General features: G+C 37.6%; 1 protein-coding gene across 1 annotated transcript in view; it reads right to left on the bottom strand.

Moving 5' to 3' along the window:
• BBS9 (Bardet-Biedl syndrome 9) overlaps positions 1–21,353 on the bottom strand; it is a 303,101-nt gene that overhangs the window by 60,487 nt on the left and 221,261 nt on the right. The gene's annotated exons all lie outside the window — the stretch shown is intronic.

The raw sequence follows: 21,353 nt of genomic DNA, 5'->3' as shown, positions 1-21,353 counted from the left end.
AATAATACACTCAGGCTCCCACACCTCTTCCACATCACAGGTCTATCACTGGATCACTAACCAAGCGGTTGTCATCCTAACCTGATGGGAGTTCAGAAAAAAGCTGAAGACTCGACCAGGTATGATTTATCTTTTCAAAAGAACTCAGGGGAATTTTCAAAGAGTGCTACAAATCAATTGGATGTACCCAAAAGATATTTTTTTAAATATATCAACTTCATAACTGTAAAAATAGTCTTAACACCGTACACTGTCTTTGAGAGAAGAAGATATTTGAGAAGCGGATGCTCACATGTTTTTTCAAGATATCTTCCTACTGTGCCTAAGCATGGCTCTTCAATGCCATCTAGGCAATTTTTCACTCTTCAATTTGGCAATTCTTCTTACACTCTGTAGGAAAAGCAACTGCCATTCTTATCAGCCAAACTGTAACAGCACATAACATTTAACACAAAAGCTAAGGCGGCAAATACATGAGGCAACTACTCCCTCAGTATAGATCAGCAAGAAAGAAACTAACAGCAGCAACCAGAGCTTGACCTCATGTTGTTTTGTAACATAAGCACTTTCCACCCAAAGGGCAAGAGTCAAGGAGGGTTTGATTGTGGAGTCAAAATAGTCCTACCACTCTGTTATTTTAGCCTCCCTTTCTTCCTCCTGATTATTCCACTCAACATAACCCACAGCATTTAGTGATAAACCCGCTGGCACACAATTTATAGAGAAACAACACTCAACTCTCTCTCGGCCACTTATCTTTTTAAGCAGTCAAAAGAAAAAAAAATACCATATATAGTGACTCCTCAGTGTCTAGCCTTCCCCCTCACTCCAGCCCTTGTTTTTTTGTATGTGCATGGGACATGAAGGTTTTAAGCAGAGCCATGGAGAACACTTCACTTTCCCAAAAGGACATAATAGGTGATTTTTCATAGACCTGAAGGCAACTTGTAATGCATGGTTGATTATAAGAAGTAACTGCAAAGGGATGGTAAGATCAAGTATCTTTGCCTGTATGAAAGAACCCAAAGCCATTATGTTTATACCATTAATGAAGAATCATTACGTACTTGCATATGGTTCAAACAAAAGGACTATTCCATTATAAGAATAATTTAAGCTGTTGTTTTTCCTTTATTTTCATAATTAGACAAGTATATGAACAACAAAGGAGAAGCAAGAAAAAAACCAAAAATCACTAAGTGAGGAAATGACTTTCCTATTCTGATGAATCTGGGAAACGCCAGTGACTGATGAGTGGAAAAAATCATGGAGAATGTGAAAAGTATTTTGTAATTACTTTGTCCATCAGTGGTACAATTCATTTTTCCAAAGGAATGTCTCTAATATTGCTATATGATTACCTTACACATTGTACAATTAAATGGTGTAGCTATTCTGATTTTATAATCAGACAAATGAATGTACAGAAAACACTTAAAAATCGTAAACAGCACTCCAGCACTGATTTAACTAATTAAACATTTCTAAGTCAGATTTTTTTAAAATATCAAACTGTTATTCCGCCACTGATATAACCAGTGACCAAAAATAAGACACTTGCCCATCAAATTTAATTTGTAGACCAATGCTGACCACCTTCTCAGATTGGACACATACCTCTTTATGGAGTCACACAGAGGTCATATTCAGCACTGTATTTGGGCTTCTCTTTTTGTGGCCAATAATATGACCAAGAAAGAGTTGAAGGACCTCCAAGAAGATGTGAAGGAGCAAGTGAACGCTGGGTTGCAAAAAAATTAATACCTGTTGCAGCCTGCATTGTGGAAAGGTAGTGGCCAGAGAAGTTGGTCTCACGCATCTCAGTCAAAAGCGATTATGCTCAAATCACAAGTGGTGTGCACACGAAACCAACACTTACTAATGCACGGAGAATTACAATTTAAACCAGAGAAAGCAGGGAAACTGATTTTACATAAAGAAGCAAACTCAGAAAAGAGTAATTTTATATTTCATCAAAATTTTAGAAATTTCAAAAGGTTCTCTATATTTTTTTATTTGTCGTCTTTTTGGCGAGAAAAGAAAAAAGCTTCGTTTCATAAGCTACAACAATGCTTCTGTCATAGGTATCCCCTGCATCTTGCTCAGCCTGTATATGCTTATTTTCTAGATAAAATAATTTTTTTTTTAATCACCTACCACAAAACAATAAAAAGAGGCTGCAGAAAAAAAAAAATAGTCTGGATTACACATCTCCAAAATATCTAAGAAAAAAATATCAACAAGAAAGAATAATATCGGCTAATTCCAACTGTGGTTTCTGCATGCCTATATGTGGACGACGCATGAGTCCATAAGAACCTAATCTGATTTTTATATAACAGGCCAAGTTTGCAGAAGTGAAATTTACAAAAATCAGTGGTTTGCTTTTTTCTATAATAGGAAAATGAATCATGTTTGATTAAGAAACTTTCATTAGAATACTCCTAAAAGATACAAATGATTTACTGTTTTATTCTACAGTACAAAAAACCTGTCTTTAAGGAAACGCTTATTTTTTTAAATTTAAACCAGCTTTTAATCAGTAACTCACAAGTGGTTTCAAAACCCAAGTTGTTCGCAATTATTGGTCAACATATGGTGACTATCAAAGTTGACCATAAAAAAATTAATCAAATTAAGCGTACTCAAGAAAGATGTTTGGCTTCTGAGGGAACACAACTGAGCACTTTCTGCAAAGGTTTCTGCCACGCAGACCTCTTATCTGCTTTCCGTAGCCTTCTAACACAGATTAAAGGACAATATGAAATAAGGATAATGCTATCACAAAAACAATTGTACACAAAGTGCACCTACAGACAGTGGCAATAACTTGACTTGGCTCTTACATCAATAGGAGCAAGTATTCTCGTGTGCAGGCCATATGCAGGCTGCGTAACAGCATTACAACTATGAAGAAACAGCCAAGGGACTCATTTATATCTGTTTTTGCAGATGAGGCAATTTAATATGAGGATCCATGGGGTGCATGGCTGTAAATCTATGACTGAAAATTACACATGGAGACAGAAAGCAATAGAATTATTGCAATACTTTGAGCCTAACAATGAACATCTCTGAGCTCCTACAGCATCAGTACAGGATGCCAAAGACATAAATCATTACCCTGAATAAAAATGAAAAAGAAAATGTTTTATTTGTGTAAAAACACGAGAAAGGATGACTTAATTACAGAACAAAACCCTTAGTATATCCAGTTGGATTTATAAGGTTTTTTTAATCTATGATACAACACTATTTTGCATTACATTTCTCTGCGTTAAAGGGTATGAGTTATCCTTCACTATCACAGTGAACACAATAATACATCAAAGGGTTTAGGAAAGGTATGTTTGATGATATCCCTTAGACAGTCCATAAAGTAAAACACCACTTATTGCTATTTCACTAATCCCAACCATCCTGCCTCCATGAGTATCCCATAAGGCAAGCAGGCTCACCACTATCTCAGCACAGCTTTACCAGAAAGAGACTGCCATGAGTCTCCTACTGCTGACATTTTATGATATTACGTAGAATATTTTACAGAGTTTGCAGCACTGATTAATAAACTATGAATTAATACCTTTATACATGGCGACCAGACCTTTACAGAACAGAAACCTAAGCATCACTCTTCAATTCAGTGCTGCCCACAAGCCTTCTCAGTGATCAGGACAAGTCTTTAAAATTCTCCCTACCTGTGGTCTGTGTTCTTCTGAGGTGGGAGATCTTGCGAGTAGTCTGAAGCACAAGATGTCTTCAAGACTCAGAACTTAATATTCCTACTTGTCTGAGTTCACTCTATCCACATACCCTCCCTGCCCAGCAGCAACAAGGTCAAGCTCCTTTCAGCCCTCCTTCCTTATCAGCATCAGTCTCATGACATCATTTTAAGGCCAGGTGATATCATTGGGCCAGGCAGCAGGCCTAGCTTTCCATGTTGCAGGTGAGAGAGTCTAGGGTGACAAAGTTTTCTCTGTAGGGTTGTGATTGTGTTACACTGGAATCAACACTAAAGGTGATCAGCACCTAAACTCAACAGATGGCAAATCTGGCCTTGCTCTGCACAGCAGGTGAAGACAGAGCTTCTGTATTACCATTTGCCAGTGGGGAAAACAAAATTCTCAGGTTCCCAATGTGTGAAGGCTTAAAGGCAAGGGTCAAAGGTATATCTTAGGCATTATAGCACTATACATCATACCAGAGAGCCTCAGTTCCACCTATGCTCCTGCATCACAATCCGTGCCATAAACCTTCAGAAACTTCTAAACATAAAACACAAGGTAAAGATGTGCTAGATGGAATTTAGGTTACCTGTATTTGGCATGGGTTCCCCCAAAAGATGCTTAAGTAATTAGCCTCTATTGAGGTGATGAAGTCAAGTTTCTCCACAGTGTATTTAAGTTTACATAACAAACAGAAGCTTGTAGCAACAGTTAGTGCTAGGATTTAGGCAGCATAATTAACTGAGCAAGGCACATGTGTGCATGTCACTTCTCCAGTGCCAGCCTAGAGGACATATAACTTCTGAAGAAGCAGGAGGCAGGACTCAGTTCCTTTTTCAGACTGAATCAAAACCACGCTGTGCTCTTCTCAGAATACTAAACCACTTGGTTGCTGACAATTTTCATCTGCGAACCTCTCCCTCCAGGACATGTGGGGCATATTACCGCTTTCTAAAGCAAAATCTTCCCAGAAGTATTATCAGAACACAGCTTTTACCAACCTCACCCTCTCTCCAAAACACAGTAGCGATTCAGCTGCAGAATGGTAAGGCCTAAAGCATGCTGAAAACACTGCTTTGCATGCACACTAACACTGTTCTCCCTGTACTCCCATTGTCTTCTCCATTTTCACTTCCTCCCTTCTGTTTTGTCCTCTGACTGAAAGCTCGGGCACAGGCTGCCGTGCTGCTCTCCGTTTATACAGCACCTACTATAAACAGGGTCACAGCCTGCGAGATGAATTTCAGTGCACTACAACACTATAAACAACCATCACCACCCAAGCCTGTCAGAGCAAATTAACTAAGTATATTTTGGTGATACATGGTTCCCAATTGCTTCTTAAGCAGTTTATCTTACTGATTTGTGAAATCCAGTTTTCTGCAATTAATTAGATGGCTGTTAGTGCAAATTATTGAAATTCTGCTTGATTTATGCAAAACACTTCATGGGCAGATCCTCTGCTGGTGCAAACTAAGAGCTTCAACAGGATAATAAAAACAACTTATATCACCGTCTGCCCCTTTACCCACGTCAACCTCAGCCCTCCTCATAAACACTCCATTTGTGAGGGTATGACTCATGCCACATTTGTACTGAATTCTCAGTCCTGTGGAAAAAAGTATCTATTACGGTTGGATGCAGGTACGCTTAGTGAACTTTTCTATTGTACCTTGACATTGTACATACCTGTAGGTGGTCTCAGCTGGATGGGAGGGTGGAGCTCGCAGAAGGAAGGTACGACTTCATCTCCACTCCTCTACTACTGGCAAAGCCATGCTTATGTTTCAACCATGGGACAGAGATGGATAGAGTACACGGGACCTCACTGGCATTTAGAAGTTTTTCCCAGGAGTAGCTGGGTGCTACAGCTTGGTCTAGACACAAAGAATTTAAGAAGTTTCCTTGTAACCCCCAAGAGAAACGGCCAACTGCGAAAACTGCTGGAATTTCCTGATAACCACGGCATCCTGCCCTGTATTTTAGAATAAACAACATTGACAGCAATACTGCACCAGAAGTAGACTTTACCAGTTTGCTGCAGCAACAGGGAGCTTGCACCTACATTTCACTTTTCCTTCTTACAAGAACTGATAGGTATATCATGAGCTGTTCCTGACACACTCATATACATTCCCACAGTTGCACAAGTGAGTACATATGGAAGAACAGAGAATATACAGTAAAGTAGGATTATTCCAAAAGCGATAGCCATTCTTATAGTTTCTTTCATTACACATCCTTATGAAAATACTATAATCAATACTCTCTTCATCCTATTTTTATAGAGTAATTACATTAAACTAAGATTTCTTGTACTGTATAAAATCATACATGGGGAAAAAAGATATAAAGTATACATCTTTTTTAGCCCACCTTTACCTCAAACTACAGGCAGCCATAAAACTGGCTTTATGACTTTTCTTTTTAAATCAGCATAGAGTCTGGATTGTACTTCCAGAAAGACCAAGGATACCTCAAATATACATACTTCATACCTGTACGCTTTTTGCAATTATAATAATAATTCATAGATTTAAAACATCAGAAATAAGAAATTATTACTATATTATTTTTAGCTATATCCCCGTCACTACTTTTATGGAAGTCTGAAAGAAAACCTTTAAATATCTGGTGAAAACTATTTTTATGTGAGGAACAAGATGTCAGGCCATGAATTGAAAAACAAAATCACGCCACCTACCCAACAATATGCTTGCACTTCTTAATAAGAAAAACCCATGGAATTTCAGAAGGGTTTGGTTTCCCCATACGATTTTAGAGATAAGTGATCAGTTCAAGTAGCTGCATGTTTAGCCATCATCCAACTGGACGTGGTAATGTGTTAGCTATGGTGACATGCCATTATGCACTGTCTGTTCTTCCTATCTGATGTATTCAGAATTTGTCAAAAATGTACTTCTGGACTCCAGGAAATTCCTGCATATCCATCCACCAAGCTTGATTAGCCTGCAAAAACAAATGGCGAGGGAGTGGCAGCTACCAAAGACAGGTTCAAAGGCAGGTCAGAAAGTACGAAAGCTCCATCTGAAGAAGGACCAGTAGGCTTCAGCAGCTTGCTGTACCACCAAACAACATGGCAATGTCCCTCTTTCATGAGGACTACATCAAATTCCTCCATTAATTTTTTCCAAGCTACACTTCAAGAACCAACTAAAAATATCAAACAGCAGACCCACAGCAAGTAAAGGGTGACAGCAGCATCAAACAGACACAAATGTTCACAAACATCACCAACTTCTTCTGGGGGATGAGGGTCGCAGGCCACCAGCTACACCTGGTCACACAGGCCAAAGACAAAGAGATGAATGGAGTTGGAAGATACCCGTAAAGTATGGCCTTGTTAGAAAAGGCATAATAGAAGATGGAAATTTAATGGCTAACAGAGGCCAAGAATAAGAGAGAACAGATAGATTCAAACCAGGATCACACTTCTATTTGCTTTTAGTTGGACTAAGCCAAGCAGCTCATGTCAAATTATGTTACACTACTGTGGCACGTCTGTGAAGTCCGAATCCAGCCCCTGGTGTCTGAGTAACAGTGCCAGACGTACAGAGCTGCTCGTGCCTTCCATCAGGCCATTAAAACGTGCTACAGGTCTCAGACCTGGCCCAGGAGGAGAAGTTTTATTTGACCGCCCGAGCCAGCGAAGGTGGCAGGCAGCGAGTGTGCGCTGATGTGCCTGCCACAGGGAGAAGTTGAGTCACTCTTCACTGTGCCAGCTGGATTCAAACGCGAGTTTAATAAACTGGTTCACTGCAGTGATCATGCCTGTTTGCTGCTGGCACAAAATGCTTTCATCTCTAAATGTCACTGGCAGGTTAGTGTGGCTTTTTTTTTTTATTTTTTCAGGAGGTGAATAGAAATGGGGAAATTCCAGCCCCAAAAAAACAAAATGAAAGAGAACAGAAAAAAATAATCTACTTTTGATGTTGTTTGTTGCCGGTATAAAATGGCTCCAGAATTCTAGCTCTACATTAGGAAAGGGAAACAACAAAAACAAGCCTGTCCTCTGTGGTCAGTTATAACTGATGAAATCTTGGAATTATTTTCAGTGCAAGTTCATTCTGCAAAGGTTTTCTTGGAATGGGTTGGGGAAATATCAGGCAAGGAAGTAACTTCTTGTCAGACAACCTGAAGAAACATGTCCAGGCAAGTGAGATGTAACTAACTCATTGCTTGCCAGGAAAGTTGCATCTAAATGCCACTGAAAATCCCCAAGAAATGTATAATCTGTACTGCCTTGTCATTTGCTATATTCCTTCTCCAGTTGAGGTTGGTCAGTTTTGAACTATATTGCACTTCAGGAAAAGAATTGATATTTAGACAGGTATAAACACCACTTAGACCTTTTTCAGAGCTTTTTAACCAGATCTCAATGTGATACTGGTAAACATTCATCTTCTCATATCACAAATAGGAACAGCAAGGTCAGCAGCAAGATTTTTGGGAAGTATCTTTGAATACTAGTGTCCTAGTTGATTGTAAACTATGTTTAGCCCTCACTGCTCCCAGTGCTTCCAAAAAGCAAGTTAAAGTCATACCAAAAAGTTTGCCACATCCAAATGTTGGCATCTAGTAGCAGAGGAACTTTTATAAAATTCTGGTTTATTTGCTGTGCCACGCAAAAAAATGCCAATGATAAAAAAAATGAAAGTGAAGGATTACTTTTCATTCCTCAGCCATCAGGTTGCATGTCTGCTGACCACTGAACTTGTTTTATTTGCAAGGGTAGCAGGGAACAATAAGTTCTCCAAAAAAAGGTGAAATAGAAGAGTTACAGAATCACACATAACCCTCCCCCACATCCTTTTAATGATCAAAGGAAAAAAGATAGCCATATTTTCATTGTGGATATGAAATTTGAGATTCAGGTCACCTTCTTGCCTGCTTGTTGGCAGAATTAAGTTAAGGAGCAAGTCTCAATTTCCCACTCCAAACATTTATGCCATATTCAAAGATAATTCATACTTTTTCTCTTCCACCAAAGAAACATTGCAGATACAAAAGGAGCTTTTAGAAATGTGAAGATCATAAATTTGATCATATCTAAAAGGAAAGAACCTTTGTGTATTTTTATACACTTTTGCAGCATCTAAATAGGGAAAATGACTCACTTTGCTCCTGTTCATTCTGGATACAGGTCAGATGTGTCTTTCAACTAATTTGCCTCACCCATGGCGTCACTAAAGATTGCCAAACCTTCACAAGGCTGTTTCTAAGCTTTGAATATTGTGAAGAGAGCAAAACTGCTTCAATATATGTCAGGGAGACATTGAGGAACTTGTGTATTGTAATATTTGAGTTCTATCTGAGGCTGAGATTCAATGAGGTCTTGTTTCTTTGTGATAAAAGCTATTTCCTCAGAAGTATAACTTTACATGGACAACCAACTAGTGTAACAAGACAAACAGTCAGGGCCATTCACAGTGTCATTGCCAGGCTAGACAGTCATGCAAAATACTATGCTCTGTCTCACAAGTCTCATTATATAAAACCATACAGAAAATAAACCAGGACTGAGTCAGCATTTTCTGCCAGGAATAATATTCTACGGCTTACCAGCTACTGAGGACAGGAGACTGTGAATTCAAAGAAAAAGTAAAAATGATGTGATTCAGGATCTAAATGTCTCCTCAAAAAGAGGAGCCAGCCCATGGCAGGATGCATTAGCAGGACTACTGGAGATGACTTAAGCCAGTTCTGTACCTCAGAGTAGGAAATAAAAGCCTGTTTATGTGCCTGCCTCCATGCCTTCTTGGACAGCACATCAGACCTGTTAGTGCCCTTCTAAGTTCTCTTTCCTACACCTATTTGCACATCAAAACCTTAGACTGCAATTTCTTTTGTTAATATTATGATAATCCATGTTAAATCAATGATGTTGCTTTATACAAATGGTTTACTCTAAATCGATGGCAGCAAATTTTTACCTCACTAGACAGTGTGGGAATTTGGGTGCTGCATTTTAATCAAATAGGCCAGCTGTGATCACAGCTTGGAGACAGATGCACAAATTTTGGCTTGAATCAAACGTGATTAACAGAAACATGATGAAAAACCTCAAGCCTAGCATTCTTTCTAAGTACTTACACAATAAAAATGCAGTAACATAATTTATTTTGTAGAAGTAATGAATTTTTTGCCACTTCACATGAGGTCTGACCATCGTATGAGGTCCAAAATAGCCAGCTCTCTAGTTGAATTCCTTCAGAGTTCCCCAATAAGCAAAGATGGGTCCAGTGACTTAAGTGTAGTTGTTTTGTTTAGATACTGGTAGCTTGATACTGACTTTGCTTTTCTAGAAACTGTAAAGCAGTGTACCATGTGGCTGGAAATACAGCAGCTTGAGGTGCAACATTAGACTGCATCTCCTCAGCTCTACTGAAGCTTTTAGTGATGATTCAAAGCAGCATTTGGATGTATTTACCTCAGAAAAAAGGCAGATACTTAGGTCATTAACCGCCTTCTCTTGATACTTAAAAAAAAAAAAAAAAAGAAAATAAAAAATTGGCTACATATTCCAATGTAGAAGCTGACTTACGCTGGTAGTAGACACTTAATACTAGAGAATAATTCCCATAACAGTAGAACAAAGTTTTAGAATAAAAATTGGATCGGCTGATAAAGCAACAAAAGCAGAGTTAGGCTTTGAAGATTCAGAAAGACTTCAGGCTGGAAATCTAAAATGTCAGAGCTAATTGTAAAGATTTTCAATATAGGCTCTTTGCATCATCTCCCAGCCCACCCTCTCTTTTTTTTTTTTTCTTCCCCACAAGGCCAGAGAAGTAACATAGGGCAGCAAATTATTTTATTATGAAATATTATTAATCATTCAGGATCTTTCTCATCCTTTGAACTTGAAGAGAAATCAGAGCCATCAGTCATCTGCAATGTTTGGAAAAACTCAGCTTTTCACAGCCAGGGCAGTGATTCAGGTTATACCTGAATTTTCTCCAACATGTCCCTATAACCAGTGAATTTGATTGCCATTACGTGTTACACACATAATCAAAATATCATAGTCTAACAAACTAAGTGTGAGATTCAAGTTAAAGAAATTCTGTATTTTAGTCCCTGATTCCTCCTCAAACTTATTCAATTAATATAGTGTGTCTGCTTTAGTTTCTCCATGTGTATATACACCTAAATATCATTACCTGCATCACAGTGGTGCTTTGTTGACTAATTAATCTATTAAATGCTTACACTCAGATCCGTGGAACGATCATGCAAAAGTTTCTTGCAGATAGGTGCAACTACTCCCTCCCCAGTCCCTTGCAATCCTAATTTACACAGCTGCCTCTTGCAAAACACTCTCAATTTTTAGTAAAGACATTCTGCGTCAAGGATTTAGCATCACTCCTGGGACAGGAAATAAGGCAGAGAAACAAGCAACTACCTGGCACATCCACATACATTATAGAAAATGAATCAGAGTCAGGATTCACTCAGTATTTTTCTTAATACACCTGTGCACAATTTCTGTAGCACAAATAAGACTACAGTTGAAAGAAGGCAGAAACTGATTCAGAAACTCCTCCAAAAAGACTAATAGCAATAGTATATAACCTGCTTTGGATACCCACACAAAGCATCAGAGATACCTAAACTGAGTGGCCATGTGCACTTGGCAGATGTCCTTAAAGACAGTTAAACTTTTGCGTGGGTTTTTTCCCCCCTTTTCTAAATTTCAGAGATGGACAAAATACAACATTCACTTGATTCTGGGTGATCAATTTGTGCAACTGGAAGTACTTTTTATCCAATATTCAAAAATAAATGGCTGCTTGCCCTTCCACCATTCAAAGGGCTCTAAAGGATCCAGGAAATGTGCCATTGTCAGTTCAATGGCTTCTGCAACTACCACTCTATTTAAAGCAATTTTGAGAGGCTTAGCTTTAGACTTTCTTCTCCTACATAATCAATGTCCTTTTCCTTGTTTTCTCTTATATCTTTTTCCTATCAGGAGCTTCAGCATTCAAGCAATAACACCTGAGCAGATGAAAATACTAAAAAAGACAGTAAAAATGGGGAAAACATGAATGTGATTCAGATACATTGGGTAGTTTTCAAGATCACAGAAAACCCACAATATGAAGCTCTTTCTTCCAAAAAAAATGTAGCTTGTTCACTGCTTCAAATGTACAATTTTCTATCTACCACAATGACAATTTCTCACCCTGGAAAAATATTGATTTTTAAATTGAAAAGCTTCATAGTAATTAAGGGTTTAAAGTGCTGGTATGGAACCTTTACTCTTGACTGATTATAATATATCCACAAAACTTTTTTATAGTGCGCAAAACACAGAAGAAAATAGAAAAAAAAAAGCTACTTTATTTTTTATCTGTTGCTGATTCATTCAAACAATGAGTACCATTCATATCCCTGTGGGCCTAATATTTTCAGAGTATTAAAGGGAACAACAAGTTGTGTGACACTTGTCAGTTTACTAGAAAAAAATTACCCATGGATTTCATTATGAAAAGGGAAGGTCATCAAAAGTTATCAAGATTTGATTAAGCCTTCTTGATCAAAAAAGTACCCCTCTGACCTTTCCTTTTCCTGTACTTGCAGCAAGGAAGTTATTCCATACAAAACATTTCTTGCAAAAGCTCCAGTTTCCTAAAGACTACTGGACCCTTTGTTTTTCCAATTGTAAAAGTAGCAACCAGCAGTGCTAACAACGTATCTACTTGAAATTTGCGTGCAATTATATTGCGTACAAACAGTCGGATGTTAGTTAATTATCTCCCTTCTACCCATCAACAAAGTTATTTTCTGCGTATCATTAGATAAACCTATTTAGACATCTATTTCTGTAAATCATGCTGTCAATTACCTTACTTCCAGCATCCCAATGCTAGCAGCCGAATGAATAAGCAGAGATGATGTTGCAATTTTCTTTAGTGACATGATATTCCACAGGATTAATTTCCACTATATCTTCCTTTTTTGTAGTGATGCTTATGCTAGTAATCACTGTTAATGTTATATTCAATATATTTAGCACATCTTCTTGCTAAATTGCTAAGGCAATGAGTAAATACTAAGAAAATAAAAGAATGAACAGTTAGAAAATGAAAACAAACCAAACCATGGTCCAGTGAACTCTGGCTTTGCTTTAAACACATTAGCAAATAAGTACCTCAGCTCCTCATTTCTCCCACATTTCATAAAGCAGTATTAACCCCTTCCCTTTGGCTGTGGGTGGGAGTTCAGTGCACCGATAAGGTATGTTTAAAACTAGACAGCCTTCAAGGAGTTAACTTTTCTTCCAAAGGTGAAGAGTTTTGCTGACCCAGTGTGAGTTGGCTTGAATAAAACTCAATTCTGCTGTAGTCAACAGGAAAGTAGGAAGGAAAATAGGATTTAACAAACAAAGCAGAAAAGGTCCACAGCAGGAAATCATTATTTGTGCAATTGTTCACTTTGTTAAGAGACTGGACTGTATTAATACCTATCAGGGCATACTGCTGTGTTTGTGGTTTCTCTTTAGTGCCACGTCTAGTCTAATTAGTTACAAAGTGGTCGTACAGGCAAGTGAAATCTGCAGTTGTGCGAGGTTTCCGAAGAATACAGAATACATATGTCATTGATGCATAATCTGGCACCAGCTTATTCTCGTTAAAGTTTGAGTGGCTGACTAAAATTAAATCAATACTAAAGGAAGCTCAGAATGCCAACAGAAGTGGTTTACAGAAATAGTTTCACTGACCATTACAGCTGCTATGGATTAGGCATGTTAAACGGTTCAGTTCAAGTTAACATTTTCAGTATAGATACACAAAAAACTGCAGCCACAGTATTCTGCCTGCATGTTTGCAGTTAAAAGCATTCTAGGAACACACATAACATTGTTCCAAGTTACCATTTAACATTTATCAATTTCAGCCATGCTTCTCACCACAAGAAGGTTAAATTAAAATACATCGAAATATAATATTAAAATATGTCTGTATGTGTGTATAAATATGAGACTGTTGTTAAGAAATAGATTTGTAGACAAAAATCCTATAAAGTGCTGGGGAAAACCTGACATTCTATAGGGTTTTACAGATCACAGAGCCTTACTCATACAGAGATCATAATTATTATATTACCAAACACAAAAAGTTACCAATAACAGCAAGTGAACAAGGTAACACCAACAATATTTGTACTGAAACAGTTCCTTAACTTTCATAAGTATGAGAGCTGTCATAAACCAGTTTCTTTAGTGTATTCTGAAGGTTCTGGATACAAAGCAGACCCACAGGCAGAACATTTACCTCACAATCTAGCTATATTTTAGATCCTCTTTTTCCATGCAAAGGGAAATATTTCCCTGGCTGCCTGCCTTACTCAAGCTTATTTGAAGCTACCTTAAAAGCCACAACCAGCCTCTGAGAAATGAACTTTTGGTCACCAGCTGTAGGTGGTGAGGTAAGAAAAGGCTTGCAATGTAACACAGCCAAACTTTTTATCAGACTTGGACAACTTAAATCAAAATGAAGGTAGTAGATTGATGCCAATTTACGTCGGTTGATAATGCAATTCAATGTCTTGTACTGAAGAAAGATTTTGATTTACTTGCTTTAGGATGGGACTGCGGCCCCGCCAAACACTACGTCTCAATACTGCAGAGACTTAAATGAGACACACTCTGAAAATATCACTCTGATCCATGCACTTATCATCTTTTATGGAATTCGAGGGATTTGTTAGGGCCACTTTATTAACATTTTATCCAGTTCACAGGGCATTAGCTACTCAGAAGAAAACTGGAAAAGGTCAACATGCACAGCTAGCTATTGCAAAGTCCATCGCATACGTTGCATTTCACTCCTGACCCAATAACTCCCTTTTCCCAACCTTGATGTTTCAGAAATGTGGGTATTTTTTATATCTGACACTTGGTAGGACTATCATTTGCCTGCTTTAACAGTACTTCACTTCAGAAGGGAAAGCCACCCTGCAGAATGACCTGGATAGGCTGGAAGAGTGGGCTAACAAGAACCTTATGAAATTCAACAAGGACATGTGTAAGGTCTTGCACCTGGAAAAACATAATCCAGGAGTGCAGCATGGGCTGGGATCTACCCAGCTGGGGAGCAGGTCTGTGGAAAGGGATCTGGGGGTCCTGGTGGACAACAAGGTCGATATGAGTGACCAGTGTGCCGCTGCAGCAAAGGCGACCAAGAGGATGCTGGGCTGCATCAACAAGAGCATCACCAGCAGAGACAAAGAAGTCATTATCCTGCTCTACTCAGTGCTTGCCAGGCCACACCTGGAATACTGTGTTCAATTTTGGTCCCCGTTATACAAAAAAGATGTGGACAGGCTGGAGAGGGTCCAGAGAAGAGCCTCAAATATGATCAAAGGACTGGGAAGCTGCCGTATGAGGAAAGGCTGAGGGAACTGGGTTTGCTCAGCCTTGAGAAAAGAAGGTTTATGGGAGACCTTATCACCGTGTTCCAGTATCGAAAGGGTGGCTACAAAGAAGATGGAGACTCCCTTTTTACGAGGACTCACATGGACAAGACAAGGGGTGATGAGTACAAGTCACTCTTGGGGAGGTTCTGATTGAACACAAGAGGGAAATTGTTTGTGATGAGAACAATCAGCCATTGGAATAATCTCCATAGGGAAGTGGTGCGTTCCCCAACATTGGACATGTTTAAGATTCAACCGGACAGGGTGCTGGGCCATCTTGTCTAGACTGTGCTTTTGCCAAGAAACGTTGGACCAGATGACCCTTATGATCCCTTCCAACCTGGGATTCTATGACACTGTGCTTTAGCCACTTTTCAAGGTGTGGGATCAAAACCAGTATCTGGCAACATATTTAAGTTCCTCTATCCAAGTCTTGTGCTGAAATGTAGAAAACTGGTACAAGACTCTTTGTAGCAGTTAAGCCCCACATAAAATCAGGAGAAGCTTGCCTCTTCTAGTAAGATCTCATTTGGGAAGCACAATAAGATAACCTTTATAAAAATCTGTTCTAAAACTTCAGACCACAATTTGCACTGACCTGAATTCAGGAAGAAAAGGGGCACATACAGACAGCAGTGACTCTGAACCAAATATTACAATAGAAAGAGTGCACTAAGTGCCTGAGAAGTGAAACCTAGTCATATTAAATACAAAAACTACCATGAACAGCTATTTTATACTCCCTAAATTGTGTTACAATCACTAAATGTCTTTTATACTTCTTTTATCCAGTGGCATATTAACTGTATTTCAATGACATACCCAATCAATACTAAGACAATGTGAGACTTTTTATTCCTTAGATTCATAGAACAACTCTGGATACAATAGTCTAAATCAAATAAATCTCCTGCTCAAAGCAAGGTCAACACTCAATTCAGACCAGGTTATTCAAGCTTTTATCTCATCTATCTAGTACTGAAACCTCCAAGAAAGGAGATGCCACAGCCTCCCTTGGAAGTCTGCACCAAAGTTTTACTGTCCTTGTTGTGAAAAGTTGTTTGGGTTTTTTTCCCCCCCTTTCTGTCAATTTGGAACCTCCCTCTGTTACAGTTTATGACCATTGTCTCCTCTCCTACCTTGCAGCTCTGTGAAGAGCCAGACTCTTTCTTCTCAAAACCTTCTCCACAAGACTGGCAAGCTGCTCCCAGGTCCACACCAAGCATCCTCTTCTCCAGGTTAAACAAGTCCCATTCCATCAGACTCTCCTCACAGGAAAAGTGCTCCAGCTCTCAACTTTGCAGTCCTCTGCTGAACTCACACAATTTTGTCAACGTCTTTCTTGTACTGGAAGGGACCAAAACTGGACACAATATTGCCAATGTGCATATTTCCATGTGGTTTTGTTTCGTTTTGGTTTTTTTGGCAATATTTTTGCCTAATTACTTGAGTTACTCTAAATCGAGCCATTAACAAAAAAAAATCCTCTAATTTAAAATATTTGTGGACTAATTCCTGCATCAGCTATAATTATTCTGTTAAACAAACTACTAAAACCACTCTCCCAAGACCCCATTGGGATTCTTTCTCCCTTTGGACCACATGCAATTTTTCCGTCTACCAACCTCATGCTGTTCTCAGTCTCCTACATTTACAGTAGAGAAAACTGTCTTCCTGCACTAGTACTATGAAATTTAATCCTTTCTCCATTGCTGTCTTTTAGAAATCAAGAACAATCATCTTTATCTTCATACATCTCAGTCACTGTTTTCTCATGTCACATTTTTCATTGGAATTTTTATGAATATAAAACCTTTTTCAGAGTAAAACACAAAAAACCCCACAAAACCCTACCCAGCCCTGCAGTAACAAAGCTTGCCTTATTTGCTGTCCTCTTATCTTGATCTTACCTGTTTATCAGTACCTCTAGTCTTCTCCCTCAACCAACATAAGACATTTGAACAGAAAAATTGCCTTAAATCTTTTTGTAGGAAAAGTAATTATTGCAATGTATGACTCCCGTTATATACAAAAAGCAATACAACAATTGCTTCATTTGCTAGGAAGAGGTTAACATCACTCTGTGGGCTCCTTGTAGAGCTCCAGCAGTTACAAAATGTCTTTGTGTAATGCATCAGAATTCCTGAATTTTTGTGGGACTGGAGGAAAAAAAAAAACCAACATGAAAAATCAGGGAGCTGGAGCCTTTACATGAAATACAGTTTTGTTCCTACCACAAAGAGAAGTGTTTTTGATCTTGCTGAACTTCTCAATCATGTGTGACCAAGGAATTCTTCACAATGAATTATGTTTACTTTCTATGTTAATGAAAAGTCAACATGCATAATTTATAGAAGCTAGGAACGAAATATTAAAAAAAAAAGTCATAAAAAAGCCATAGGAGTCTTTAATGGGAGAGTCCTCACAATCTAAATGGCAATTTTATACAATATTTTTCTGTCAGATATTAGGTTTTATTTGAATAAGTTTGACTTCGCAATGATGTTTGTACAAAAATTCCAAGGAGCGAAAACATTAAAACCCAATAAAAATTAAACAAATGAATGGTCACAAGAAAAACAAGGAGTCTGTAGAAGACTTCACTTTCTTTTAAAACCAGTATTAGGCTTAAATCTCAATCATAAGTATCTTAAATACAATGGCCCTCTTTCTCAAAGATGGATCCTGATATTTTTCTTTCTTTTTAGCTTTTATGCTTCTACTCCTCGGTACAATGACTTCCTGTAAGAAGTGGTGTTCCACCAAAACAACTGTCATCTTCTTTCTACAATGACAGAGAAAGGTTTCTTCCAGAGGCAAGAACTGAAGAAGCAGTGGATGATAACATAAGGTCTGAATCCTGAGCCACAAACATCAAGAAGGAGCACTTCCATCAGGTTGTGCCAATTCGAAGTACTGGTAGCTATGTATGTTCTGCAGTGTTGCGTTGTGTCGTGTCCTCCCTCATCCCCAGAATGAGATTGTATAGTAAATATTCTATTGAAAACAAAGCCAGCAATAGAAAATATATTTCTTCACCCTGCTCCTTCTTTGGGAACATATTACTTGCTTCTTATATAGAACAATCAACTTTTTCATGTAATGAGTAAGAATCATCTCTCATCCTTTTAAAATCAATGTACTTCATTTGAATTAGTCTACATAAGGCAAGATCCTTAATTTACACATTTCTTGCAAACCTTGAATTGCCTTATACAGATATTTGCTAGACTACCACTCTTAAGTGCTAAACTGTCACTGCAGGCACCGTACCATCTATGGACTTATCTTCTCTGCAGAATTAATTGAATAATTAATCTGAAGTTGCTCCTACCCTGAGTCATGTCTACACACAATCTTTCATATGACACTGCAACTTGCTCAGATGTATTAACAGAGATTTCCAGATAAAACAACTACTTGGTACATCCAAAGAATGAATTTTCCAGAGTAGCCCCAGTAACTAAATGTCAAGTTAACACAGGCATCAAAAACTTGAGCAAACGACACATAAAATATTCACATTTACCTCACTAGATCCCTGAAAACACTTAATTTGTATCCAAATTACTTTTAATACAAAAAAGAATATTGACAGAATATAAATCTCAGATCTTAACCTAAATGTTCAATAGATAGTAAGTTTGAAGGTATGTATCAGGAAAACATTAATAAACTACCAATAACATAATTTTATTCAGTGCTGATGCAAATTATTCACATATTGGCTGAGTTAAATAATATGTGCTACTTGTGTAAGCAGAGGAATGAAATAATTTCTACTCTGAAAACAATTCAAGAGCTGGATCTCATTCCCAAGGAAAGCCTGATCAGGCCAAAGTGTTTGACAAGTGAACTGGTTAGACAGCACGAAACTCAATTTACTTACAATAAAAACTGAATCATCAGCACAGTTGGGAAAGAGCTCTTCTGAAGAAACCAATCCCCTGCTTCTTAAAACGAGTACTTGAGAAATTTGTCCTATCCATTTAATATTGCAACATTCCTTATGAATCATGAAAGTATTGATTTGGAGAGGAGCTGTTACGAAATCCATTGCTAAGTTTAATAAGGTAATTTGTTTGTTCCTACATTGCTTGTAGCAATAATTACAGATTACAAATCCAGAAACAACCTTGTGTTTACCTTTTTTTCTAGCTGACCTACTACCTTTTATAATAGCATATCCTGTTGGCCTAAAGCAGGTCTGTCCAGAGGCTGCAAAAAAAACAAGCTAGGAGAAGAAACACATACTCCTCACTGTGAAAGCAGTCTTTTCTTCCTGAACATAGTTCCTATGGAAAGCCATTCATCTTTATAAACGTTTTAACATAAAGACCTATTTCTCAAGGTCAATCATAATAAATTCATCGTCTTAGTTCCAAGAAGACATACATGCAAAGACCTGTTCCACAGGTTGTCAAAAATAATTGACTAATTTTCTTAAACAATTGAATGAAAGGAAGCACTAACAAGATACTACAGGACAAAAATTATAAAATAGATTTTTTTTTTTTCCAATTTCACCTATAGGTTTTACAGGGAAAATTACTTGAATTAAAAAAAATGTTGAAAGAACTATTGTTAGGCATTTGCTTCCTGTGCACAACCTAGGAGTTAAAACCACAAACTCAACTGTTTTAAAGTATTAGTTTGGCTGTGATTATTACAGAAGTTAAGCCTTCAGACATCTGAAAGCCTTGCTAGCTTCATACAGAAAATATAAGCAACTCCATATATCTTCCTACACTTCACAATGACATATACTCCAGTATGATTAAACAGATCAGGAATGAGAGAATAATTATAATAGTTCAAAATGTTCATTTAATATATGATTATATTCAGTACCACTGGTATACAAATCCTGATGACTTTAATCACTGTACCAGTGGACAAGAAATTAACACCGTAAAAAAATCTGTGCAGAATTTGACAGGCTTTTTTGACATTTCTTTCATATTTAATTACATTCCTCTCAGATTTCTATGGGAAGATTCAAATTTGACATTGACTTCTATTAATGTCTTCAGATACGTTTACAACACACAGAGTTAATAGAAATCTCTGGAAATTCTAGGTCTTAACTATAATTAATTTTTACAGAACTTTGCATTAGGACACTAGCAAACATGTTGACAACCTCAGAGGCCAAAACTTACAGTGTCTTCACATGCTTTGATTTAGTTTCTCCAATACAAGACAGACATATCATGGCACCATGACATGAAGGAATCTGTACCACTGCTGTGTCTGATCTTCCTTTTCTTTGGAATACGCAGCTAAGTAGGCAATGAAGTAATAACACAGGTTCTGTAGCAACTACTCTAGTGACCTACTGAACTGTCAGAAAATAAGATCTTTACTATTTGGAATCAATTATAAAACCCCACAACAAAGACAGGATTTTTCTCTACCCTATATCAAAGTCCTCTATAGGACAATTCATGAACATTATGCAAAAGTAACCTCCAATACAACTTTAGCACAAACCCAACTCATCAGTCCTGGTTTATCTCACCGTAAGGAAAAAAAAAAAATCATCTGCATATAAGGTCACATAGTATTCATTATAACTTCTCAAAATGAAAATTCAATAACTACATTATTTATAGACTGCAATATTGAGTAACTAATACATTTATTGATGTTAAACAATGTTAGTTAATAGTAAATACAATACTTAAAGCCATACATTTTAAGGTACCTGCTGCAGTTAAAGTCTGAATTGCTACAATGACCTGCAACCAAGTAGCCATTTGGCTGAATTTCAATCAGGATTCCACTATGTCATACAAATTCAAAGCTTCAAGATTAGAGAATTAAAATGGTTTCTCAGTGTGCAAAAAGGCAATTAATTAGTTTTAGTGTTAAATCGTAAGTAGTATATTTATAACAGCCTAGAAAATCCTTATAAGCACTTTCTTTACCAATACAGTCATAGTAACAAAACTGGCAAAAATTTCTCTTCTCTGTCTTAACCATCTCAAAGCAAAATTAGTATCAACATCAAATAGGATAATTTAAATACCACTGACACTTTTGGTTTATGATTTTTTTTTAATAGAGACACCAAAGAAAATTAACACAATCCCATACTTCAACGGGAAAGTAGATCTCCATGGTTAACATAACCAACGAATTTAAATAATTTCTAATCTGGTCAAACTGTCAATTCTTATAATCACA

This window comes from Caloenas nicobarica, chromosome 2 (assembly GCF_036013445.1).
Source record: "Caloenas nicobarica isolate bCalNic1 chromosome 2, bCalNic1.hap1, whole genome shotgun sequence".
Classification (NCBI taxonomy): domain Eukaryota; kingdom Metazoa; phylum Chordata; class Aves; order Columbiformes; family Columbidae; genus Caloenas; species Caloenas nicobarica.
This window is presented reverse-complemented; position numbering and strand designations above follow the sequence as displayed.